This window comes from Phyllobates terribilis, unplaced genomic scaffold, assembly GCF_046119375.1.
Source record: "Phyllobates terribilis strain yellow unplaced genomic scaffold, ASM4611937v1 Scaffold_241__1_contigs__length_2998254, whole genome shotgun sequence".
Lineage (NCBI taxonomy): Eukaryota > Metazoa > Chordata > Amphibia > Anura > Dendrobatidae > Phyllobates > Phyllobates terribilis.
Window position 1 is genome coordinate 2,808,535 of NW_027363001.1, and position 25,009 is coordinate 2,833,543.

A 25,009-nucleotide genomic window follows, 5' to 3' on the forward strand; every position below is an offset into this window, starting at 1 on the left:
GAAATTAGAAAAGAAATGTTTTGACTCTACTTTTAAATGGTGGGACTACATGAAAAAGGAAGTTAAATTATTCTTTATGGAAGTAGGCAAGAGGAAAGCTGCGGATAAGCGACAGTCATACAATAACCTTAATGCAAATCTACAGTGTCTGTATCAGTTTAGGAATAATGGAGTTAATGTGGAGGAGGAAATTATGGTGACGAAGGAAAAAATTCAAAAATGTCTGAGAGAAAAAGGAAAAGAAATTATCTTTAATTCTCGTGTGAAGGTGTTGGAGGAAGACGAGAAATGTACTAAATTCTTTTTTAAAAAAATCTGTGAGAAAAAGGCCTTTATGGGGGTTTTAGAGGGGGAAAGGAGTTTGGAGGGGAAAAAGATGAAAGTGAAAGAATTTTATGATAACCTGTTTTCAGCAAAAAATACAGATAGGTCTTTGAAGGAGCATTTTTTAGGAGGGTTGGATAAGTGTTTTACTAAGGAAAATAAATTATTATTATCAGAGGGTATTTCAAAAGAAGAAGTTTTTAATACAGTTAATACATTGCAAAACGGTAAGACACCAGGGTCGGATGGGTTACCCATTGAGTTTTATAAAATATTATGGGATATTGTGGGGAATGAATTTTATGAAATGTTTTTAAAAGTTGAGTCTTTATGTCGTGTCCCGGAGTCATGGTTGGAGGGGGTAATTGTTTTATTATACAAAAGAGGTGATAGAGAATTGCTAAAAAACTGGAGACCGATTACTCTTTTAAATACAGATTATAAAGTTTATGCGAAGCTGTTGGCAAATAGATTAAAGAAAGTGGTGAGTTCGGTGATAGATATAGACCAAACGTGTGCAGTTCCAACGCGGAAGATCAGTGACTCGTTGATTTTAATTAGAGACATAATATGGGATGTTTCCGATAGAAGACAGAAGATGGCGTTAATTACTCTGGATTTTGAAAAGGCTTATGATAGAGTCGCCCATGATTTTTTATTCGATGTTTTAAGGAGAATGGGTTGCCCGGATGATTTTAGTAAACGTATTAAATCCTTGTATCAAGCATGTTTTAGTAAAGTATCTGTAAATGGGTTTTTATCTGGAAGTGTAAAGATTAATTGTGGGGTGAAACAGGGATGCCCCTTATCCCCTATTCTTTTTATCTGTGCGATTGAGCCTCTTTTAACTGCTTTTAGGAAAGACAAAGTGATTAATGGTTTTTTTATTCCTGGGAGTTGGGGAGAGCAGGTTAAAGTGGTGGCTTTTATGGATGATGTGACTGTTTTTGTAAAAGATTTAAGAAGTATGAATAGGGTTTTAAGAACGGTTGAATGGTTTGGGGCGGCATCAGGTTTTAAGATCAATTTGGAGAAATCTGGTGTTTTAACGATGGGCGGTTTTATCTTAGAATCCGATTGTAAATTATTGAGAGTCTTTGAAGCAAAGATTTTAGGCATCTATTTTTCGGAAGAGTGTGGAAATGTAAAAAATTGGGAATCACTGTTGGAGAGGGTTAGGAAAAAGGTGTCTTTTTGGAATCTGAGAGAGCTAACGTTGGAAGGGAAGATTTTAATTATCAAGCAGGTTTTACTCCCAATGATTTTATATGTTGCAACCATTTTTATTCCACCTGTCAATGCGATGAAAAAAATTATTAAAGTATGTTTTAATTTTTTATGGAGATCAAAAATGGAAAGGGTTAAGCGCGAAGAATTGTATAAGCCAAAAAAGAAAGGTGGTAAAGGTTATCCTGATATCAAAGCCTTTTTATATGCAAAGTATATGGCAAACTGCATAAATATTTTATTAGGGTCAGAATCGAAGCTTAAAGCCTTTTCTATTTATAATTTGGGTTTCTATATAAGAAAATATAAGTGGGTGGACATGAGATTGAATAGACCTTATAGATTTTTACCCCCAAGTAACTATGTTGTGCTGGAAAAGATTTTGAGAGATTATGATCTAAAAGGTTTTGATCTTAAGGTACTGAGGTGTCATAAAAAGATATTACAAGTCTTGGAAGGAAGGTTAAACACTAGTCCAGTGGAGCACTTTATGCCAAAGATAGTGGACAGGATTTGGCTGAATGTAAACTATGTGTTCTTATCAAATGAACATAAAGATTTGTTATGGTGTATAATAAAGGATTGCTTACCGACACGAGAATTTCAGCATAGACGTGGTCTTGTTCGTTTTGAAAAATGTCCAAGACAGAGATGTGGAGGTAGTGAGACTCCTATGCACGTATTCTGGAATTGCGAGTTTGCACAAAAAGTCTGGAGGAAAATGTGCAATCTGATTAAAGCTGTGAGTAATGTTAATTTTCTAGATTTTAACAGGGTGTTCTATGGGATGGGTGTAAAGGAAGAAGATTTTAAGGTGGTGTGGGTGATTATAACATGTGTAAAGATGGCAATTTGGAAGGTGAGAAACATTTTGATTTTTAAACATAATGAAGTGTCTGTTGAACAGTGTATTAAGTTGTGTCTAAGTTATTTATTTATGTATTTTTGGAAGGACAAAATGGTTTTGGGCATAAGAAAAGCAGATGTATTGTGGAAGCAAAATGAATGGAATATACTTACTGTGTAGCCTTTGTTGTCATTGAAAACCTTTTTCTGGAAAAATACAAATATTAATTACAGGAAAAAAAAAAAAAAAGTTAAAAAGAAAGTTAAGAAAAAGGAAAGAAGGAAATATATATGTATATATATATATATATATATATATAAAAAAAAAAAAAAAAAAAAAAAAAAAAAAACACGATGATGGATAAAAAAAAAAAAAAAAAAAAAATCTGTTCTTATCAGTTTAATATCTGATACGTCCCCTATCTGGGGACCATATATTAAATGGATTTTTAGAACAGGGAGATGGAAAAAGAGCTTGCTCTGTCCACTCCACGCATTGACCTGGTATTGCAGTATCTCCAGGACCGGTGCACCCCTTCTTTAATGCAGTTTCTAAAATCAGAAAGAATTGAATTCAATGTTTTTTGTTCATTTTGCTTGTTTGTCGGATTTTGGGATGGACTCTTTGGCTTTGCTTTTCTTCTCCTCATTGGATTTTTCATGTTCAAAGTTGCAGAAGCCAGATTACAAGCTCATTTTGGTTCAACTTCAGCAACTGTGCATTGCATTGCCATGTAATGTGATGCAATGCTATCTTTCTAGCTCTCCCTTTTTACTTCCTTTTGGATAAACAGACATATTAGGCAAGCATTTTGGAGCTTTCACCTAAATAACTACAGGTGGTGAGATAAGCTGCACAATATAATTGACCTTTCAGTATATTGTTGCACACACACCATCTATTTAGCAAATGCCCTTGTTATCAACAGCAGCCTTTTAAACTCACCTGAGCTAACAGGTATGTGCGCTGGTTACTCTGCTGCGCTTAAAATTTCTTTTTTGGTTTGCTACAATGCCTTTTCTGAAACGTTGTCTCCTTCTGCTGGAACACTGACTTCTTTCATTTAATGCCTGCAGACTATAAAAGAGAACCCAACCCAAAAAGTTTGGTTGATTAGTCTGTGGCATTCTGTTAAACTGTTGCTTATGGCGGTCTCTGTGAGCTTCTCAGCGACATTCAGCCAGCCAGGTATCCTGCCTGCAGTAGATGGAATGTGGCAATGGAACGCTGGCTGCGCGTGTCATAATAGGCTCTGAGCCTTTATATACCTGTGCACAGCAGCAGCCACCTTCAGTCTGCTGCTGGACAGCCAGCAGCAGCAGCAGCAGGAGAGGTATGTAATCAGGAGCCCTCCTGCTAAGGGTAGACAGCTGCTCGTTCCACCCCACCCCCCGCCTTAATTGGTTCTCCTCCCTTCCAACGGTGTTGAGGCGGGTGGGAACAGCAGGGGGTGAAGGTGCTGTGTTTAAAGAGGTGGAGTTATGCAGATCTAAAACGCGTGGATTGCAGCAGCAGCAAGCCGAAAAGTGCAGGCATGTAAGGGATCTAGAGGTTGACAACATGTCTTCTTAACGGGAGTCCAGGAGCTCATCTCCACAAATGGACTTTTCAGGATCCTTGGGTGGCTCCGTAGTTTGAAACCAATTCTGGTTATCGCTTCTCGGCCTTTTGGCTAAGATCAAGTGTAGTATCTGTTCTTATCAGTTTAATATCTGATACGTCCCCTATCTGGGGACCATATATTAAATGGATTTTTAGAACAGGGAGATGGAAAAAGAGCTTGCTCTGTCCACTCCACGCATTGACCTGGTATTGCAGTATCTCCAGGACCGGTGCACCCCTTCTTTAATGCAGTTTCTAAAATCAGAAAGAATTGAATTCAATGTTTTTTGTTCATTTTGCTTGTTTGTCGGATTTTGGGATGGACTCTTTGGCTTTGCTTTTCTTCTCCTCATTGGATTTTTCATGTTCAAAGTTGCAGAAGCCAGATTACAAGCTCATTTTGGTTCAACTTCAGCAACTGTGCATTGCATTGCCATGTAATGTGATGCAATGCTATCTTTCTAGCTCTCCCTTTTTACTTCCTTTTGGATAAACAGACATATTAGGCAAGCATTTTGGAGCTTTCACCTAAATAACTACAGGTGGTGAGATAAGCTGCACAATATAATTGACCTTTCAGTATATTGTTGCACACACACCATCTATTTAGCAAATGCCCTTGTTATCAACAGCAGCCTTTTAAACTCACCTGAGCTAACAGGTATGTGCGCTGGTTACTCTGCTGCGCTTAAAATTTCTTTTTTGGTTTGCTACAATGCCTTTTCTGAAACGTTGTCTCCTTCTGCTGGAACACTGACTTCTTTCATTTAATGCCTGCAGACTATAAAAGAGAACCCAACCCAAAAAGTTTGGTTGATTAGTCTGTGGCATTCTGTTAAACTGTTGCTTATGGCGGTCTCTGTGAGCTTCTCAGCGACATTCAGCCAGCCAGGTATCCTGCCTGCAGTAGATGGAATGTGGCAATGGAACGCTGGCTGCGCGTGTCATAATAGGCTCTGAGCCTTTATATACCTGTGCACAGCAGCAGCCACCTTCAGTCTGCTGCTGGACAGCCAGCAGCAGCAGCAGGAGAGGTATGTAATCAGGAGCCCTCCTGCTAAGGGTAGACAGCTGCTCGTTCCACCCCACCCCCCGCCTTAATTGGTTCTCCTCCCTTCCAACGGTGTTGAGGCGGGTGGGAACAGCAGAGGGTGAAGGTGCTGTGTTTAAAGAGGTGGAGTTATGCAGATCTAAAACGCGTGGATTGCAGCAGCAGCAAGCCGAAAAGTGCAGGCATGTAAGGGATCTAGAGGTTGACAACATGTCTTCTTAACGGGAGTCCAGGAGCTCATCTCCACAAATGGACTTTTCAGGATCCTTGGGTGGCTCCGTAGTTTGAAACCAATTCTGGTTATCGCTTCTCGGCCTTTTGGCTAAGATCAAGTGTAGTATCTGTTCTTATCAGTTTAATATCTGATACGTCCCCTATCTGGGGACCATATATTAAATGGATTTTTAGAACAGGGAGATGGAAAAAGAGCTTGCTCTGTCCACTCCACGCATTGACCTGGTATTGCAGTATCTCCAGGACCGGTGCACCCCTTCTTTAATGCAGTTTCTAAAATCAGAAAGAATTGAATTCAATGTTTTTTGTTCATTTTGCTTGTTTGTCGGATGTTGGGATGGTCTCTTTGGCTTTGCTTTTCTTCTCCTCATTGGATTTTTCATGTTCAAAGTTGCAGAAGCCAGATTACAAGCTCATTTTGGTTCAACTTCAGCAACTGTGCATTGCATTGCCATGTAATGTGATGCAATGCTATCTTTCTAGCTCTCCCTTTTTACTTCCTTTTGGATAAACAGACATATTAGGCAAGCATTTTGGAGCTTTCACCTAAATAACTACAGGTGGTGAGATAAGCTGCACAATATAATTGACCTTTCAGTATATTGTTGCACACACACCATCTATTTAGCAAATGCCCTTGTTATCAACAGCAGCCTTTTAAACTCACCTGAGCTAACAGGTATGTGCGCTGGTTACTCTGCTGCGCTTAAAATTTCTTTTTTGGTTTGCTACAATGCCTTTTCTGAAACGTTGTCTCCTTCTGCTGGAACACTGACTTCTTTCATTTAATGCCTGCAGACTATAAAAGAGAACCCAACCCAAAAAGTTTGGTTGATTAGTCTGTGGCATTCTGTTAAACTGTTGCTTATGGCGGTCTCTGTGAGCTTCTCAGCGACATTCAGCCAGCCAGGTATCCTGCCTGCAGTAGATGGAATGTGGCAATGGAACGCTGGCTGCGCGTGTCATAATAGGCTCTGAGCCTTTATATACCTGTGCACAGCAGCAGCCACCTTCAGTCTGCTGCTGGACAGCCAGCAGCAGCAGCAGCAGGAGAGGTATGTAATCAGGAGCCCTCCTGCTAAGGGTAGACAGCTGCTCGTTCCACCCCACCCCCCGCCTTAATTGGTTCTCCTCCCTTTCAACGGTGTTGAGGCGGGTGGGAACAGCAGGGGGTGAAGGTGCTGTGTTTAAAGAGGAGGAGTTATGCAGATCTAAAACGCGTGGATTGCAGCAGCAGCAAGCCGAAAAGTGCAGGCATGTAAGGGATCTAGAGGTTGACAACATGTCTTCTTAACGGGAGTCCAGGAGCACATCTCCACAAATGGACTTTTCAGGATCCTTGGGTGGCTCCGTAGTTTGAAACCAATTCTGGTTATCGCTTCTCGGCCTTTTGGCTAAGATCAAGTGTAGTATCTGTTCTTTTAAAAACACAAGAGCTACGATCTACACTTGACGAGAGCGATCGAACTCGGAAGGAGAAGAGCTTCGGAGCCCAGCTGACATCGGAGAACGAAGGCGGATATCGGTGGGAGGAAGAAGCTCTAAAGAATCCAGAAGAAGACGAAGACTCGGAGAAGAATCGGGCTGTCCTGTGGAATCTTCGAGGAAGAAAATCATCGAGACAAAGACCTTTCGGGGAATTTGTCCAGAACACGACGGGAGAAGAATCTGCATAGCTCCACCCATTCCGGGAAGAGTTCCAGATCCAGCTCCAAGAAGTAACTGCAGGAGGAAAGCCATGGCAAGCGCTGCGAGGAAGGCCGAAAAGAAGAGCCTGGAGCTGGGGACAGCCAGGAGGGCCCAGCCAGGAGACGATTCTGACCCCAAGGACTCTGCCTCCACGACTGGCCAGCAGAAGGGACCCCAGAAGCCCCGCCACGAAGCTCCAGCCCTGGAGCCATGGATGCGGCAGACGGTGGCCCTGAAGCTGAAGGAAGTGGATGGGAGGGTGCCGGACATGTCCTCGGATGTGTTCTGCCAGAAGATGCTGCTGGATCGAGGCTTCTCCAGGTCGGACACCCTCAGCATCCAGACCTTCTTGACGGGGATCTTCTTCGTCACCTTCGCCACTGTGAACACCTGCAGGAGGTTCTGGGAAATGGTAAGCGCAAAAGGACCGGATAATTCTTTCTCTGCCTTTACAGGTAGCTGCCCTATCCAGAGGGATGAAAGGAGGATCACGGTCTCCATGCGCAACCCGCACACCCCAGGCCAAGACATCTGTACCTTCCTGAGACGCTTCTGTTTGGTTGTGAAGGAACCCTCTCACATCCTGAATGGACTCGGCTTCTGGACAGGTAAGTGGTCGGTGACCGTTAGACTTCACAGGGACCTGGCGTACTCAGACGGACTTCGGCACCTGCCCCCGACATTCTCCCTGGGCAACTCCTACGGCCTCATCTATTACCCGGACATGCCGCGGAACTGCAGGAGATGCGGCAAGAACGGCCACGAGATGAAGGACTGCAAGGAGGATGCCTGCAGGATTTGTCGAGTGACGGGACACAGCTCGAAGGACTGCCCGAAGAAGACGTCCTGCAACCTGTGTGGGCTGGCGGCTCATCTGTACAAGGATTGCCCCAGGCGTGAGAGATCCTGGGCATCGGTGGTTGCGACGACCCCAGCTACGGAGGACAAGGCCCCGACGACCAGGCCTGTGAAGGTCAAGGACGCGACGACCAAGGCCCCAGCGGCCAAGGCCGAGACGACCAAGGCCAAAGCGGTCAAGGAGTCGGTGGCCAAAGCCCCAGCGACGGTCCCAGCAGCTCCGAAGCAGAAGAAAAAGTCAAAGGAGGGTAAGAGTTCTGTCACCCCTCTCTCGATCCCTCCCCTTGCCACCCCCGTCCAATCCCCCCCCACCCCGGCCACCCCTGCTGAGGATTCCACTTCCTCTTCCTCCTTCCCCTACTCCTCAGCAGGTGTCCTTTCCCCTGCCCCGGCAGCCACTCTCCCTCCCCAGACCATGGTAGCGGTGGAATTAACCTTTCCTCCACCCGCCGCTATCTATTACGAGGAGGATTTTCCCCTTCTTGTCTCCCCAGTTCCAACCCGGGGAAAGAGGAAGGTGGAGGACAGCCCTGCTACTGAATCCTCCAAAAAGAAGATTCTGGATTTCGTAGGCGAAAAGGAGGATACCCTCCCTGAGCCAGAAGAGATGGAGCACATGGTTGAGACCCTGGTGGCCGAGCCAGAAGAGGAGGAACTGGTGGTCGCCGAGATCGAGGCCGCGCTGCTTGACCAGATGGAGGAAGAGGACCTGCTGGTGATCCCGTCACCAGCAGTCAACACCGACGAGGGACCACCCGACCGGAGTGGTAACTAAGGTGTATTGCCTGCGCTAACTTTTTCTTTTTTCCCTACATGATGGCTAATATTAACTTATTTTCCATTAATGTCAGGAGCATCAAGGACAAGTTCAGACGTCAGACTATTTATGCCTTCCTTACTTCCCAGTTGTGTGATGTTTATATGTTGCAGGAATGTTCCCTTCCCTCCTCTAGGTCCTTCAAACATCTGGCCAGGGAGTGGTCCCACGGTCCATCCTACTGGTCCGGTGGGGGTGACTGCAAGTCTGCGGGGGTCGCAATTCTGATCAGGGGGGGCGCATTCACGCTTGAGTCCGTCCAGGAGCTCATCTGCGGCAGGGCTCTTGTTGTAGATGGCAACTGGGCGGGAGAACCTGTCAGGTTCATCAACGTGTATGCGTCCCCACTGAAGAATGAGCGTTTGGAGCTTTTCCAGACCCTGCGGCTTCAGCTTGCCACCACCAGGACCTTAGTGATGGCCGGGGATTTCAACTGCCCCATCGAGGAGGACGGTCGTAGTTCTGGCACATCTGCCAAGTTGGACATCACGTCCAAGCTGCTCATCGAGATGGTAACCGAGGCCTCTCTTCAGGACGTGGTGGGCTCCATGGGGAGAGGCTCCACGAACTATTCGTGGAGCCGACCCGATGGCTCACTCCGCTCCAGGATTGACTTTGTGTTCACCTCTCGGGCAGTCAGGCAGAGTAGGCACTCGATGGTCTCCTGCTTCTTCTCCGACCACAGAGCCATTCACTTACAAGGTGTCCTCGGCGACGGTTTTCCGTCCGGCCCCGGCTCCTGGAAGCTGAATTGTGCTCTGCTGGCTCAGGATGAAGTCGTGGAGGAGCTGAGAGCAGCCTACGCAATGTGGCAGTCCTACAAGGGTAGCTTCCAAACAGTCTCTGATTTTTGGGAATATGTTAAACTTGAGTTTCGCTGTTTCTTTCAGGCCAAGGGTCGACAACAGGCGTGTGAGAAGAGGAGGGACTTCAGAGGGCTGCAGCGCGAGCTGCGGTCGCTGCAGGACCTTCTTCACTGCGGCTGGGACGTGAGGGAGGAGCTGGAGGAGACCAAGAAGAGCCTGAAAAGGCACTTTGAGGAGGAGTCCAAGCGAATCATCTTCCGTTCCAAAGTGGAGAATCTGGAGAAGGGTGAGAAATGTAACTCATTCTTTTTCAGGAAACTTCATGCCGGTCACACGCCCCTGAACGAGCTGCGAGACGAGAGCGGAAACATGCGACGTGGGAAGGAGGACGTGATGAGGGTCGTCAGCGACTTCTACAGCGAACTCTACTCCCACAAGACTACCGACCCCGACGCTGCTGATAAGTTCCTGTCAGGTATCACTAACCATCTTGATCCTGCAGGCACGGCAGCCTTGGACAAACCTCTGATGGTGGGCGAATTGCTCTCTGCCGCTAAATCCTTTAGGACCGGCAGGACCCCGGGCAGTGATGGTCTTCCAGCAGAGCTCTATGTAGCGCTGGGAGACCTCATCTGTCCGGACCTGTTGGACCTGTACGAGGAGATGGTGGTGGAGGGTAGAATGCCTCCATCTTTGAGGGAAGGAATGGTCACGATCCTGTACAAGCGGAAGGGAGAGAGGTGCGACCTGAGGAATTGGCGTCCCATCACTCTGCTCAACGTGGACTACAAGATCCTGGCCAAGACGATGGCGACACGACTTAAGACGGTCATCGGACGGATCATCCACCCGGACCAGACCTGCGGCATCCCTGGACGTCGCATCACAGACAGCCTCGCTCTCATGCGGGACACGGTCGAGTACATCAAGGTCCGCCGCGCACACGCGGCCCTGGTCTCCTTGGATCAGGAGAAGGCCTTCGACCGGGTTTCCCACGAGTTCATGGGCCGAGCTCTGCACCGGTTAGGTTTGGGTAACATGTTTTGTTCGTATGTCCGTCTGATGTATTTTGATATCCACAGCTCGGTGTTGGTGAACGGCTGGAAGACTGACCCCTTCCCTGTCCTCTCTGGGGTCAGACAAGGCTGCCCTCTATCACCTCTTCTTTTTGTTTGTGTTATAGAACTCTTCGCAGAGGCTATCCGGCAGAATGGAGAGATCAGAGGGATCACCGCACCGGGTCCGGGACGACACGAGGTCAAGTGCTCGCTCTACATGGACGACGTCACCGTCTTCTGCGCTGATCGTGGTTCAGTCGACGCCCTCGTCCAGACGTGTGAGAGGTTCGGCCGGGCTTCAGGGGCCAAAGTCAACTGCAGGAAGTCGGAAGCCATGCTCTTCGGGGATTGGCAGCCGGCCTCCTCCGCCCCCTTCCCCTTCAACATTCAACCGGATTTCCTCAAGGTGCTGGGAGTCTGGTTCGGGAAGGAAGGAGCGGCCCTCAAGTCCTGGCAAGAACGCTTGGCCAAGGTGAAGCAACGGATCGGACTCTGGAGCCTCAGACACCTCACTTGTGAGGGTAAGGCACTCATCCTGCGTAATGAGGTCCTGCCCGTCTTGCAGTACACGGCGCAGGCCTGGCCCCCACACGTCACTGTGTGCAGGGCCATTACCAGGACAGTGTTTCACTTTGTCTGGGGATCCAAGATGGACAGAGTCAGGCGGGCCGTCATGTACAAGGAGCCTCGCAAGGGTGGGAAGGGCGTTCCAGATATCCCCACCCTCCTGCGATCCTCTTTTGTGTGTGATTGTGTCCGCCGGACTTTGCAAGTCAAGAATGGCTCCGCGGGCAGGTCCATGTCTCGCTTCTTCCTGCTTCCTCTTTGGAGGCGACTCGGCTGGGACAAGTGGGACAGCTCCTTCCCCTACAACTGGACGACGCCATGGTTCTACGGAGACGTCGTTCGATTTGTGGGGGAGCATCAACTGGAGGGACTCAAGCCCGACTTGTGGAAGCCCAAAACTATCCACAAGCTAATTAGAGCCAAGGATGACGTGGAGAACATCACAGGACTTCACCAGGACACGCTGGAGACTGTGTGGACAAATGTGTCGTCTGACAGGCTGACCAACGGGCACAAGGACTTGTCGTGGATGGCGATTCAGGGCGGACTGCCCGTCCGGTCATTCATGCATGCCCGGAACCTGTGCAAGACCCGGTACTGCCCAAGGTGCCCCTTCGTGGAGGAAACATCTTTGCACACTTTTTGGGACTGCGGATTTGCACAGCGCCTATTGACTGCACTTGAGGACGACCTGAGGAACTCTGTCCCCAGGGCGAGCCTATCGCACCATTCTGTGCTTTACGGACTCTTCCCTGGGGTTCATACCGTCGGAGCCATCCAGGAGGCTTGGCGCCTTATGAACTGCTTCAAGGATGCCGTTTGGGTCGCCAGGAACCGGCTCATCTTGAGGAGGGAGAGGATGTCCATCCAGGACTGCCGCAGGCTGATCCACAGCCTGCTCAGAGACTATTCCATCATGGACGGTCCGGAGGACGAGGACGAGGACTAAACCCCTCCTCCCCCTCTCCCCTTATGTGTCTTGTCTTTCAATAAAGCTTCGGGCCTGTGATTTTCCCCTCCCCATCCCCTTTTTCCCAATCCCCATCCCTTATCACGGTTCGTCGTACTGTATTGATTGACATGCTTTTTCTTTCAGATTGAGTGTTTTGTGTAGCATAGGGGTGTGATGTGTCTAGTTAGTGCGTCGTATCCTCATGCTATGTAAATATGATGTAGAATTCTGTGTGTACTGGGCTGCGGCACTGTACACTGTCTGTTAACTTATTTTTTGTGCTAATAAAAGATATATTCAATCAAAAAAAAATATCTGTTCTTATCAGTTTAATATAAGATACGTCCCCTATCTGGGGACCATATATTAAATGGATTTTTAGAACAGGGAGATGGAAAAAGAGCTTGCTCTGTCCACTCCACGCATTGACCTGGTATTGCAGTATCTCCAGGACCGGTGCACCCCTTCTTTAATGCAGTTTCTAAAATCAGAAAGAATTGAATTCAATGTTTTTTGTTCATTTTGCTTGTTTGTCGGATTTTGGGATGGACTCTTTGGCTTTGCTTTTCTTCTCCTCATTGGATTTTTCATGTTCAAAGTTGCAGAAGCCAGATTACAAGCTCATTTTGGTTCAACTTCAGCAACTGTGCATTGCATTGCCATGTAATGTGATGCAATGCTATCTTTCTAGCTCTCCCTTTTTACTTCCTTTTGGATAAACAGACATATTAGGCAAGCATTTTGGAGCTTTCACCTAAATAACTACAGGTGGTGAGATAAGCTGCACAATATAATTGACCTTTCAGTATATTGTTGCACACACACCATCTATTTAGCAAATGCCCTTGTTATCAACAGCAGCCTTTTAAACTCACCTGAGCTAACAGGTATGTGCGCTGGTTACTCTGCTGCGCTTAAAATTTCTTTTTTGGTTTGCTACAATGCCTTTTCTGAAACGTTGTCTCCTTCTGCTGGAACACTGACTTCTTTCATTTAATGCCTGCAGACTATAAAAGAGAACCCAACCCAAAAAGTTTGGTTGATTAGTCTGTGGCATTCTGTTAAACTGTTGCTTATGGCGGTCTCTGTGAGCTTCTCAGCGACATTCAGCCAGCCAGGTATCCTGCCTGCAGTAGATGGAATGTGGCAATGGAACGCTGGCTGCGCGTGTCATAATAGGCTCTGAGCCTTTATATACCTGTGCACAGCAGCAGCCACCTTCAGTCTGCTGCTGGACAGCCAGCAGCAGCAGCAGCAGGAGAGGTATGTAATCAGGAGCCCTCCTGCTAAGGGTAGACAGCTGCTCGTTCCACCCCACCCCCCACCTTAATTGGTTCTCCTCCCTTCCAACGGTGTTGAGGCGGGTGGGAACAGCAGGGGGTGAAGGTGCTGTGTTTAAAGAGGTGGAGTTATGCAGATCTAAAACGCGTGGATTGCAGCAGCAGCAAGCCGAAAAGTGCAGGCATGTAAGGGATCTAGAGGTTGACAACATGTCTTCTTAATGGGAGTCCAGGAGCTCATCTCCACAAATGGACTTTTCAGGATCCTTGGGTGGCTCCGTAGTTTGAAACCAATTCTGGTTATCGCTTCTCGGCCTTTTGGCTAAGATCAAGTGTAGTATCTGTTCTTATCAGTTTAATATCTGATACGTCCCCTATCTGGGGACCATATATTAAATGGATTTTTAGAACAGGGAGATGGAAAAAGAGCTTGCTCTGTCCACTCCACGCATTGACCTGGTATTGCAGTATCTCCAGGACCGGTGCACCCCTTCTTTAATGCAGTTTCTAAAATCAGAAAGAATTGAATTCAATGTTTTTTGTTCATTTTGCTTGTTTGTCGGATTTTGGGATGGACTCTTTGGCTTTGCTTTTCTTCTCCTCATTGGATTTTTCATGTTCAAAGTTGCAGAAGCCAGATTACAAGCTCATTTTGGTTCAACTTCAGCAACTGTGCATTGCATTGCCATGTAATGTGATGCAATGCTATCTTTCTAGCTCTCCCTTTTTACTTCCTTTTGGATAAACAGACATATTAGGCAAGCATTTTGGAGCTTTCACCTAAATAACTACAGGTGGTGAGATAAGCTGCACAATATAATTGACCTTTCAGTATATTGTTGCACACACACCATCTATTTAGCAAATGCCCTTGTTATCAACAGCAGCCTTTTAAACTCACCTGAGCTAACAGGTATGTCCGCTGGTTACTCTGCTGCGCTTAAAATTTCTTTTTTGGTTTGCTACAATGCCTTTTCTGAAACGTTGTCTCCTTCTGCTGGAACACTGACTTCTTTCATTTAATGCCTGCAGACTATAAAAGAGAACCCAACCCAAAAAGTTTGGTTGATTAGTCTGTGGCATTCTGTTAAACTGTTGCTTATGGCGGTCTCTGTGAGCTTCTCAGCGACATTCAGCCAGCCAGGTATCCTGCCTGCAGTAGATGGAATGTGGCAATGGAACGCTGGCTGCGCGTGTCATAATAGGCTCTGAGCCTTTATATACCTGTGCACAGCAGCAGCCACCTTCAGTCTGCTGCTGGACAGCCAGCAGCAGCAGCAGCAGGAGAGGTATGTAATCAGGAGCCCTCCTGCTAAGGGTAGACAGCTGCTCGTTCCACCCCACCCCCCGCCTTAATTGGTTCTCCTCCCTTCCAATGGTGTTGAGGCGGGTGGGAACAGCAGGGGGTGAAGGTGCTGTGTTTAAAGAGGTGGAGTTATGCAGATCTAAAACGCGTGGATTGCAGCAGCAGCAAGCCGAAAAGTGCAGGCATGTAAGGGATCTAGAGGTTGACAACATGTCTTCTTAACGGGAGTCCAGGAGCTCATCTCCACAAATGGACTTTTCAGGATCCTTGGGTGGCTCCGTAGTTTGAAACCAATTCTGGTTATCGCTTCTCGGCCTTTTGGCTAAGATCAAGTGTAGTATCTGTTCTTATCAGTTTAATATCTGATACGTCCCCTATCTGGGGACCATATATTAAATGGATTTTTAGAACAGGGAGATGGAAAAAGAGCTTGCTCTGTCCACTCCACGCATTGACCTGGTATTGCAGTATCTCCAGGACCGGTGCACCCCTTCTTTAATGCAGTTTCTAAAATCAGAAAGAATTGAATTCAATGTTTTTTGTTCATTTTGCTTGTTTGTCGGATTTTGGGATGGACTCTTTGGCTTTGCTTTTCTTCTCCTCATTGGATTTTTCATGTTCAAAGTTGCAGAAGCCAGATTACAAGCTCATTTTGGTTCAACTTCAGCAACTGTGCATTGCATTGCCATGTAATGTGATGCAATGCTATCTTTCTAGCTCTCCCTTTTTACTTCCTTTTGGATAAACAGACATATTAGGCAAGCATTTTGGAGCTTTCACCTAAATAACTACAGGTGGTGAGATAAGCTGCACAATATAATTGACCTTTCAGTATATTGTTGCACACACACCATCTATTTAGCAAATGCCCTTGTTATCAACAGCAGCCTTTTAAACTCACCTGAGCTAACAGGTATGTGCGCTGGTTACTCTGCTGCGCTTAAAATTTCTTTTTTGGTTTGCTACAATGCCTTTTCTGAAACGTTGTCTCCTTCTGCTGGAACACTGACTTCTTTCATTTAATGCCTGCAGACTATAAAAGAGAACCCAACCCAAAAAGTTTGGTTGATTAGTCTGTGGCATTCTGTTAAACTGTTGCTTATGGCGGTCTCTGTGAGCTTCTCAGCGACATTCAGCCAGCCAGGTATCCTGCCTGCAGTAGATGGAATGTGGCAATGGAACGCTGGCTGCGCGTGTCATAATAGGCTCTGAGCCTTTATATACCTGTGCACAGCAGCAGCCACCTTCAGTCTGCTGCTGGACAGCCAGCAGCAGCAGCAGCAGGAGAGGTATGTAATCAGGAGCCCTCCTGCTAAGGGTAGACAGCTGCTCGTTCCACCCCACCCCCCGCCTTAATTGGTTCTCCTCCCTTCCAACGGTGTTGAGGCGGGTGGGAACAGCAGGGGGTGAAGGTGCTGTGTTTAAAGAGGAGGAGTTATGCAGATCTAAAACGCGTGGATTGCAGCAGCAGCAAGCCGAAAAGTGCAGGCATGTAAGGGATCTAGAGGTTGACAACATGTCTTCTTAACGGGAGTCCAGGAGCTCATCTCCACAAATGGACTTTTCAGGATCCTTGGGTGGCTCCGTAGTTTGAAACCAATTTTGGTTATCGCTTCTCGGCCTTTTGGCTAAGATCAAGTGTAGTATCTGTTCTTATCAGTTTAATATCTGATACGTCCCCTATCTGGGGACCATATATTAAATGGATTTTTAGAACAGGGAGATGGAAAAAGAGCTTGCTCTGTCCACTCCACGCATTGACCTGGTATTGCAGTATCTCCAGGACCGGTGCACCCCTTCTTTAATGCAGTTTCTAAAATCAGAAAGAATTGAATTCAATGTTTTTTGTTCATTTTGCTTGTTTGTCGGATTTTGGGATGGACTCTTTGGCTTTGCTTTTCTTCTCCTCATTGGATTTTTCATGTTCAAAGTTGCAGAAGCCAGATTACAAGCTCATTTTGGTTCAACTTCAGCAACTGTGCATTGCATTGCCATGTAATGTGATGCAATGCTATCTTTCTAGCTCTCCCTTTTTACTTCCTTTTGGATAAACAGACATATTAGGCAAGCATTTTGGAGCTTTCACCTAAATAACTACAGGTGGTGAGATAAGCTGCACAATATAATTGACCTTTCAGTATATTGTTGCACACACACCATCTATTTAGCAAATGCCCTTGTTATCAACAGCAGCCTTTTAAACTCACCTGAGCTAACAGGTATGTGCGCTGGTTACTCTGCTGCGCTTAAAATTTCTTTTTTGGTTTGCTACAATGCCTTTTCTGAAACGTTGTCTCCTTCTGATGGAACACTGACTTCTTTCATTTAATGCCTGCAGACTATAAAAGAGAACCCAACCCAAAAAGTTTGGTTGATTAGTCTGTGGCATTCTGTTAAACTGTTGCTTATGGCGGTCTCTGTGAGCTTCTCAGCGACATTCAGCCAGCCAGGTATCCTGCCTGCAGTAGATGGAATGTGGCAATGGAACGCTGGCTGCGCGTGTCATAATAGGCTCTGAGCCTTTATATACCTGTGCACAGCAGCAGCCACCTTCAGTCTGCTGCTGGACAGCCAGCAGCAGCAGCAGCAGGAGAGGTATGTAATCAGGAGCCCTCCTGCTAAGGGTAGACAGCTGCTCGTTCCACCCCACCCCCCGCCTTAATTGGTTCTCCTCCCTTCCAACGGTGTTGAGGCGGGTGGGAACAGCAGGGGGTGAAGGTGCTGTGTTTAAAGAGGTGGAGTTATGCAGATCTAAAACGCGTGGATTGCAGCAGCAGCAAGCCGAAAAGTGCAGGCATGTAAGGGATCTAGAGGTTGACAACATGTCTTCTTAACGGGAGTCCAGGAGCTCATCTCCACAAATGGACTTTTCAGGATCCTTGGGTGGCTCCGTAGTTTGAAACCAATTCTGGTTATCGCTTCTCGGCCTTTTGGCTAAGATCAAGTGTAGTATCTGTTCTTATCAGTTTAATATCTGATACGTCCCCTATCTGGGGACCATATATTAAATGGATTTTTAGAACAGGGAGATGGAAAAAGAGCTTGCTCTGTCCACTCCACGCATTGACCTGGTATTGCAGTATCTCCAGGACCGGTGCACCCCTTCTTTAATGCAGTTTCTAAAATCAGAAAGAATTGAATTCAATGTTTTTTGTTCATTTTGCTTGTTTGTCGGATTTTGGGATGGACTCTTTGGCTTTGCTTTTCTTCTCCTCATTGGATTTTTCATGTTCAAAGTTGCAGAAGCCAGATTACAAGCTCATTTTGGTTCAACTTCAGCAACTGTGCATTGCATTGCCATGTAATGTGATGCAATGCTATCTTTCTAGCTCTCCCTTTTTACTTCCTTTTGGATAAACAGACATATTAGGCAAGCATTTTGGAGCTTTCACCTAAATAACTACAGGTGGTGAGATAAGCTGCACAATATAATTGACCTTTCAGTATATTGTTGCACACACACCATCTATTTAGCAAATGCCCTTGTTATCAACAGCAGCCTTTTAAACTCACCTGAGCTAACAGGTATGTCCGCTGGTTACTCTGCTGCGCTTAAAATTTCTTTTTTGGTTTGCTACAATGCCTTTTCTGAAACGTTGTCTCCTTCTGCTGGAACACTGACTTCTTTCATTTAATGCCTGCAGACTATAAAAGAGAACCCAACCCAAAAAGTTTGGTTGATTAGTCTGTGGCATTCTGTTAAACTGTTGCTTATGGCGGTCTCTGTGAGCTTCTCAGCGACATTCAGCCAGCCAGGTATCCTGCCTGCAGTAGATGGAATGTGGCAATGGAACGCTGGCTGCGCGTGTCATAATAGGCTCTGAGCCTTTATATACCTGTGCACAGCAGCAGCCACCTTCAGTCTGCTGCTGGACAGCCAGCAGCAGCAGCAGCAGGAGAGGTATGTAATCAGGAGCCCTCCTGCTAAGGGTAGACAGCTGCTCGTTCCACCCCACCCCCCGCCTTAATTGGTTCTCCTCCCTTCCAACGGTGTTGAGGCGGGTGGGAACAGCAGGGGGTGAAGGTGCTGTGTTTAAAGAGGTGGAGTTATGCAGATCTAAAACGCGTGGATTGCAGCAGCAGCAAGCCGAAAAGTGCAGGCATGTAAGGGATCTAGAGGTTGACAACATGTCTTCTTAACGGGAGTCCAGGAGCTCATCTCCACAAATGGACTTTTCAGGATCCTTGGGTGGCTCCGTAGTTTGAAACCAATTCTGGTTATCGCTTCTCGGCCTTTTGGCTAAGATCAAGTGTAGTATCTGTTCTTATCAGTTTAATATCTGATACGTCCCCTATCTGGGGACCATATATTAAATGGATTTTTAGAACAGGGAGATGGAAAAAGAGCTTGCTCTGTCCACTCCACGCATTGACCTGGTATTGCAGTATCTCCAGGACCGGTGCACCCCTTCTTTAATGCAGTTTCTAAAATCAGAAAGAATTGAATTCAATGTTTTTTGTTCATTTTGCTTGTTTGTCGGATTTTGGGATGGACTCTTTGGCTTTGCTTTTCTTCTCCTCATTGGATTTTTCATGTTCAAAGTTGCAGAAGCCAGATTACAAGCTCATTTTGGTTCAACTTCAGCAACTGTGCATTGCATTGCCATGTAATGTGATGCAATGCTATCTTTCTAGCTCTCCCTTTTTACTTCCTTTTGGATAAACAGACATATTAGGCAAGCATTTTGGAGCTTTCACCTAAATAACTACAGGTGGTGAGATAAGCTGCACAATATAATTGACCTTTCAGTATATTGTTGCACACACACCATCTATTTAGCAAATGCCCTTGTTATCAACAGCAGCCTTTTAAACTCACCTGAGCTAACAGGTATGTGCGCTGGTTACTCTGCTGCGCTTAAAATTTCTTTTTTGGTTTGCTACAATGCCTTTTCTGAAACGTTGTCTCCTTCTGCTGGAACACTGACTTCTTTCATTTAATGCCTGCAGACTATAAAAGAGAACCCAACCCAAAAAGTTTGGTTGATTAGTCTGTGGCATTCTGTTAAACTGTTGCTTATGGCGGTCTCTGTGAGCTTCTCAGCGACATTCAGCCAGCCAGGTATCCTGCCTGCAGTAGATGGAATGTGGCAATGGAACGCTGGCTGCGCGTGTCATAATAGGCTCTGAGCCTTTATATACCTGTGCACAGCAGCAGCCACCTTCAGTCTGCTGCTGGACAGCCAGCAGCAGCAGCAGCAGGAGAGGTATGTAATCAGGAGCCCTCCTGCTAAGGGTAGACAGCTGCTCGTTCCACCCCACCCCCCGCCTTAATTGGTTCTCCTCCCTTCCAACGGTGTTGAGGCGGGTGGGAACAGCAGGGGGTGAAGGTGCTGTGTTTAAAGAGGAGGAGTTATGCAGATCTAAAACGCGTGGATTGCAGCAGCAGCAAGCCGAAAAGTGCAGGCATGTAAGGGATCTAGAGGTTGACAACATGTCTTCTTAACGGGAGTCCAGGAGCTCATCTCCACAAATGGACTTTTCAGGATCCTTGGGTGGCTCCGTAGTTTGAAACCAATTTTGGTTATCGCTTCTCGGCCTTTTGGCTAAGATCAAGTGTAGTATCTGTTCTTATCAGTTTAATATCTGATACGTCCCCTATCTGGGGACCATATATTAAATGGATTTTTAGAACAGGGAGATGGAAAAAGAGCTTGCTCTGTCCACTCCACGCATTGACCTGGTATTGCAGTATCTCCAGGACCGGTGCACCCCTTCTTTAATGCAGTTTCTAAAATCAGAAAGAATTGAATTCAATGTTTTTTGTTCATTTTGCTTGTTTGTCGGACTTTGGGATGGACTCTTTGGCTTTGCTTTTCTTCTCCTCATTGGATTTTTCATGTTCAAAGTTGCAGAAGCCAGATTACAAGCTCATTTTGGTTCAACTTCAGCAACTGTGCATTGCATTGCCATGTAATGTGATGCAATGCTATCTTTCTAGCTCTCCCTTTTTACTTCCTTTTGGATAAACAGACATATTAGGCAAGCATTTTGGAGCTTTCACCTAAATAACTACAGGTGGTGAGATAAGCTGCACAATATAATTGACCTTTCAGTATATTGTTGCACACACACCATCTATTTAGCAAATGCCCTTGTTATCAACAGCAGCCTTTTAAACTCACCTGAGCTAACAGGTATGTGCGCTGGTTACTCTGCTGCACTTAAAATTTCTTTTTTGGTTTGCTACAATGCCTTTTCTGAAACGTTGTCTCCTTCTGCTGGAACACTGACTTCTTTCATTTAATGCCTGCAGACTATAAAAGAGAACCCAACCCAAAAAGTTTGGTTGATTAGTCTGTGGCATTCTGTTAAACTGTTGCTTATGGCGGTCTCTGTGAGCTTCTCAGCGACATTCAGCCAGCCAGGTATCCTGCCTGCAGTAGATGGAATGTGGCAATGGAACGCTGGCTGCGCGTGTCATAATAGGCTCTGAGCCTTTATATACCTGTGCACAGCAGCAGCCACCTTCAGTCTGCTGCTGGACAGCCAGCAGCAGCAGCAGCAGGAGAGGTATGTAATCAGGAGCCCTCCTGCTAAGGGTAGACAGCTGCTCGTTCCACCCCACCCCCCGCCTTAATTGGTTCTCCTCCCTTCCAACGGTGTTGAGGCGGGTGGGAACAGCAGGGGGTGAAGGTGCTGTGTTTAAAGAGGTGGAGTTATGCAGATCTAAAACGCGTGGATTGCAGCAGCAGCAAGCCGAAAAGTGCAGGCATGTAAGGGATCTAGAGGTTGACAACATGTCTTCTTAACGGGAGTCCAGGAGCTCATCTCCACAAATGGACTTTTCAGGATCCTTGGGTGGCTCCGTAGTTTGAAACCAATTCTGGTTATCGCTTCTCGGCCTTTTGGCTAAGATCAAGTGTAGTATCTGTTCTTATCAGTTTAATATCTGATACGTCCCCTATCTGGGGACCATATATTAAATGGATTTTTAGAACAGGGAGATGGAAAAAGAGCTTGCTCTGTCCACTCCACGCATTGACCTGGTATTGCAGTATCTCCAGGACCGGTGCACCCCTTCTTTAATGCAGTTTCTAAAATCAGAAAGAATTGAATTCAATGTTTTTTGTTCATTTTGCTTGTTTGTCGGATTTTGGGATGGACTCTTTGGCTTTGCTTTTCTTCTCCTCATTGGATTTTTCATGTTCAAAGTTGCAGAAGCCAGATTACAAGCTCATTTTGGTTCAACTTCAGCAACTGTGCATTGCATTGCCATGTAATGTGATGCAATGCTATCTTTCTAGCTCTCCCTTTTTACTTCCTTTTGGATAAACAGACATATTAGGCAAGCATTTTGGAGCTTTCACCTAAATAACTACAGGTGGTGAGATAAGCTGCACAATATAATTGACCTTTCAGTATATTGTTGCACACACACCATCTATTTAGCAAATGCCCTTGTTATCAACAGCAGCCTTTTAAACTCACCTGAGCTAACAGGTATGTGCGCTGGTTACTCTGCTGCGCTTAAAATTTCTTTTTTGGTTTGCTACAATGCCTTTTCTGAAACGTTGTCTCCTTCTGCTGGAACACTGACTTCTTTCATTTAATGCCTGCAGACTATAAAAGAGAACCCAACCCAAAAAGTTTGGTTGATTAGTCTGTGGCATTCTGTTAAACTGTTGCTTATGGCGGTCTCTGTGAGCTTCTCAGCGACATTCAGCCAGCCAGGTATCCTGCCTGCAGTAGATGGAATGTGGCAATGGAACGCTGGCTGCGCGTGTCATAATAGGCTCTGAGCCTTTATATACCTGTGCACAGCAGCAGCCACCTTCAGTCTGCTGCTGGACAGCCAGCAGCAGCAGCAGCAGGAGAGGTATGTAATCAGGAGCCCTCCTGCTAAGGGTAGACAGCTGCTCGTTCCACCCCACCCCCCGCCTTAATTGGTTCTCCTCCCTTCCAACGGTGTTGAGGCGGGTGGGAACAGCAGGGGGTGAAGGTGCTGTGTTTAAAGAGGTGGAGTTATGCAGATCTAAAACGCGTGGATTGCAGCAGCAGCAAGCCGAAAAGTGCAGGCATGTAAGGGATCTAGAGGTTGACAACATGTCTTCTTAACGGGAGTCCAGGAGCTCATCTCCACAAATGGACTTTTCAGGATCCTTGGGTGGCTCCGTAGTTTGAAACCAATTCTGGTTATCGCTTCTCGGCCTTTTGGCTAAGATCAAGTGTAGTATCTGTTCTTATCAGTTTAATATCTGATACGTCCCCTATCTGGGGACCATATATTAAATGGATTTTTAGAACAGGGAGATGGAAAAAGAGCTTGCTCTGTCCACTCCACGCATTGACCTGGTATTGCAGTATCTCCAGGACCGGTGCACCCCTTCTTTAATGCAGTTTCTAAAATCAGAAAGAATTGAATTCAATGTTTTTTGTTCATTTTGCTTGTTTGTCGGATTTTGGGATGGACTCTTTGGCTTTGCTTTTCTTCTCCTCATTGGATTTTTCATGTTCAAAGTTGCAGAAGCCAGATTACAAGCTCATTTTGGTTCAACTTCAGCAACTGTGCATTGCATTGCCATGTAATGTGATGCAATGCTATCTTTCTAGCTCTCCCTTTTTACTTCCTTTTGGATAAACAGACATATTAGGCAAGCATTTTGGAGCTTTCACCTAAATAACTACAGGTGGTGAGATAAGCTGCACAATATAATTGACCTTTCAGTATATTGTTGCACACACACCATCTATTTAGCAAATGCCCTTGTTATCAACAGCAGCCTTTTAAACTCACCTGAGCTAACAGGTATGTGCGCTGGTTACTCTGCTGCGCTTAAAATTTCTTTTTTGGTTTGCTACAATGCCTTTTCTGAAACGTTGTCTCCTTCTGCTGGAACACTGACTTCTTTCATTTAATGTCTGCAGACTATAAAAGAGAACCCAACCCAAAAAGTTTGGTTGATTAGTCTGTGGCATTCTGTTAAACTGTTGCTTATGGCGGTCTCTGTGAGCTTCTCAGCGACATTCAGCCAGCCAGGTATCCTGCCTGCAGTAGATGGAATGTGGCAATGGAACGCTGGCTGCGCGTGTCATAATAGGCTCTGAGCCTTTATATACCTGTGCACAGCAGCAGCCACCTTCAGTCTGCTGCTGGACAGCCAGCAGCAGCAGCAGCAGGAGAGGTATGTAATCAGGAGCCCTCCTGCTAAGGGTAGACGGCTGCTCGTTCCACCCCACCCCCCGCCTTAATTGGTTCTCCTCCCTTCCAACGGTGTTGAGGCGGGTGGGAACAGCAGGGGGTGAAGGTGCTGTGTTTAAAGAGGTGGAGTTATGCAGATCTAAAACGCGTGGATTGCAGAAGCAGCAAGCCGAAAAGTGCAGGCATGTAAGGGATCTAGAGGTTGACAACATGTCTTCTTAACGGGAGTCCAGGAGCTCATCTCCACAAATGGACTATTCAGGATCCTTGGGTGGCTCCGTAGTTTGAAACCAATTCTGGTTATCGCTTCTCGGCCTTTTGGCTAAGATCAAGTGTAGTATCTGTTCTTATCAGTTTAATATCTAATACGTCCCCTATCTGGGGACCATATATTAAATGGATTTTTAGAACAGGGAGATGGAAAAAGAGCTTGCTCTGTCCACTCCACGCATTGACCTGGTATTGCAGTATCTCCAGGACCGGTGCACCCCTTCTTTAATGCAGTTTCTAAAATCAGAAAGAATTGAATTCAATGTTTTTTGTTCATTTTGCTTGTTTGTCGGATTTTGGGATGGACTCTTTGGCTTTGCTTTTCTTCTCCTCATTGGATTTTTCATGTTCAAAGTTGCAGAAGCCAGATTACAAGCTCATTTTGGTTCAACTTCAGCAACTGTGCATTGCATTGCCATGTAATGTGATGCAATGCTATCTTTCTAGCTCTCCCTTTTTACTTCCTTTTGGATAAACAGACATATTAGGCAAGCATTTTGGAGCTTTCACCTAAATAACTACAGGTGGTGAGATAAGCTGCACAATATAATTGACCTTTCAGTATATTGTTGCACACACACCATCTATTTAGCAAATGCCCTTGTTATCAACAGCAGCCTTTTAAACTCACCTGAGCTAACAGGTATGTGCGCTGGTTACTCTGCTGCGCTTAAAATTTCTTTTTTGGTTTGCTACAATGCCTTTTCTGAAACGTTGTCTCCTTCTGCTGGAACACTGACTTCTTTCATTTAATGCCTGCAGACTATAAAAGAGAACCCAACCCAAAAAGTTTGGTTGATTAGTCTGTGGCATTCTGTTAAACTGTTGCTTATGGCGGTCTCTGTGAGCTTCTCAGCGACATTCAGCCAGCCAGGTATCCTGCCTGCAGTAGATGGAATGTGGCAATGGAACGCTGGCTGCGCGTGTCATAATAGGCTCTGAGCCTTTATATACCTGTGCACAGCAGCAGCCACCTTCA

At 46.0% G+C, this 25,009-nt stretch overlaps 12 non-coding genes and 2 pseudogenes across 12 annotated transcripts; all 14 read left to right on the forward strand.

Annotated features, from left to right (window-relative positions):
* The first annotated feature begins 2,754 nt into the window (after nt 1–2,754).
* LOC141217646 (U2 spliceosomal RNA) lies at nt 2,755–2,935 on the forward strand (annotated as a pseudogene).
* A 1,115-nt stretch (nt 2,936–4,050) lies between these two features.
* Nucleotides 4,051–4,241, forward strand: LOC141217442 (U2 spliceosomal RNA). The gene has a single exon (XR_012286277.1). It is a non-coding gene; the product is annotated as a U2 spliceosomal RNA (small nuclear RNA).
* A 1,112-nt stretch (nt 4,242–5,353) lies between these two features.
* On the forward strand, nt 5,354–5,544 carry LOC141217443 (U2 spliceosomal RNA). Its single transcript, XR_012286278.1, has one exon. It is a non-coding gene; the product is annotated as a U2 spliceosomal RNA (small nuclear RNA).
* Nucleotides 5,545–6,659: 1,115 nt separating this feature from the next.
* Nucleotides 6,660–6,737, forward strand: LOC141217649 (U2 spliceosomal RNA; annotated as a pseudogene).
* Nucleotides 6,738–12,301: 5,564 nt separating this feature from the next.
* LOC141217648 (U2 spliceosomal RNA) lies at nt 12,302–12,499 on the forward strand. The gene has a single exon (XR_012286466.1). It is a non-coding gene; the product is annotated as a U2 spliceosomal RNA (small nuclear RNA).
* A 1,115-nt stretch (nt 12,500–13,614) lies between these two features.
* LOC141217445 (U2 spliceosomal RNA) lies at nt 13,615–13,805 on the forward strand. The gene has a single exon (XR_012286279.1). It is a non-coding gene; the product is annotated as a U2 spliceosomal RNA (small nuclear RNA).
* A 1,115-nt stretch (nt 13,806–14,920) lies between these two features.
* Nucleotides 14,921–15,111, forward strand: LOC141217446 (U2 spliceosomal RNA). The gene has a single exon (XR_012286280.1). It is a non-coding gene; the product is annotated as a U2 spliceosomal RNA (small nuclear RNA).
* A 1,115-nt stretch (nt 15,112–16,226) lies between these two features.
* LOC141217447 (U2 spliceosomal RNA) lies at nt 16,227–16,417 on the forward strand. The gene has a single exon (XR_012286281.1). It is a non-coding gene; the product is annotated as a U2 spliceosomal RNA (small nuclear RNA).
* Nucleotides 16,418–17,532: 1,115 nt separating this feature from the next.
* On the forward strand, nt 17,533–17,723 carry LOC141217449 (U2 spliceosomal RNA). The gene has a single exon (XR_012286283.1). It is a non-coding gene; the product is annotated as a U2 spliceosomal RNA (small nuclear RNA).
* Nucleotides 17,724–18,838: 1,115 nt separating this feature from the next.
* Nucleotides 18,839–19,029, forward strand: LOC141217450 (U2 spliceosomal RNA). Its single transcript, XR_012286284.1, has one exon. It is a non-coding gene; the product is annotated as a U2 spliceosomal RNA (small nuclear RNA).
* Nucleotides 19,030–20,144: 1,115 nt separating this feature from the next.
* Nucleotides 20,145–20,335, forward strand: LOC141217451 (U2 spliceosomal RNA). Its single transcript, XR_012286285.1, has one exon. It is a non-coding gene; the product is annotated as a U2 spliceosomal RNA (small nuclear RNA).
* Nucleotides 20,336–21,450: 1,115 nt separating this feature from the next.
* LOC141217452 (U2 spliceosomal RNA) lies at nt 21,451–21,641 on the forward strand. The gene has a single exon (XR_012286286.1). It is a non-coding gene; the product is annotated as a U2 spliceosomal RNA (small nuclear RNA).
* A 1,115-nt stretch (nt 21,642–22,756) lies between these two features.
* LOC141217453 (U2 spliceosomal RNA) lies at nt 22,757–22,947 on the forward strand. Its single transcript, XR_012286287.1, has one exon. It is a non-coding gene; the product is annotated as a U2 spliceosomal RNA (small nuclear RNA).
* Nucleotides 22,948–24,062: 1,115 nt separating this feature from the next.
* On the forward strand, nt 24,063–24,253 carry LOC141217582 (U2 spliceosomal RNA). The gene has a single exon (XR_012286412.1). It is a non-coding gene; the product is annotated as a U2 spliceosomal RNA (small nuclear RNA).
* The last annotated feature ends 756 nt before the right edge of the window (nt 24,254–25,009 follow it).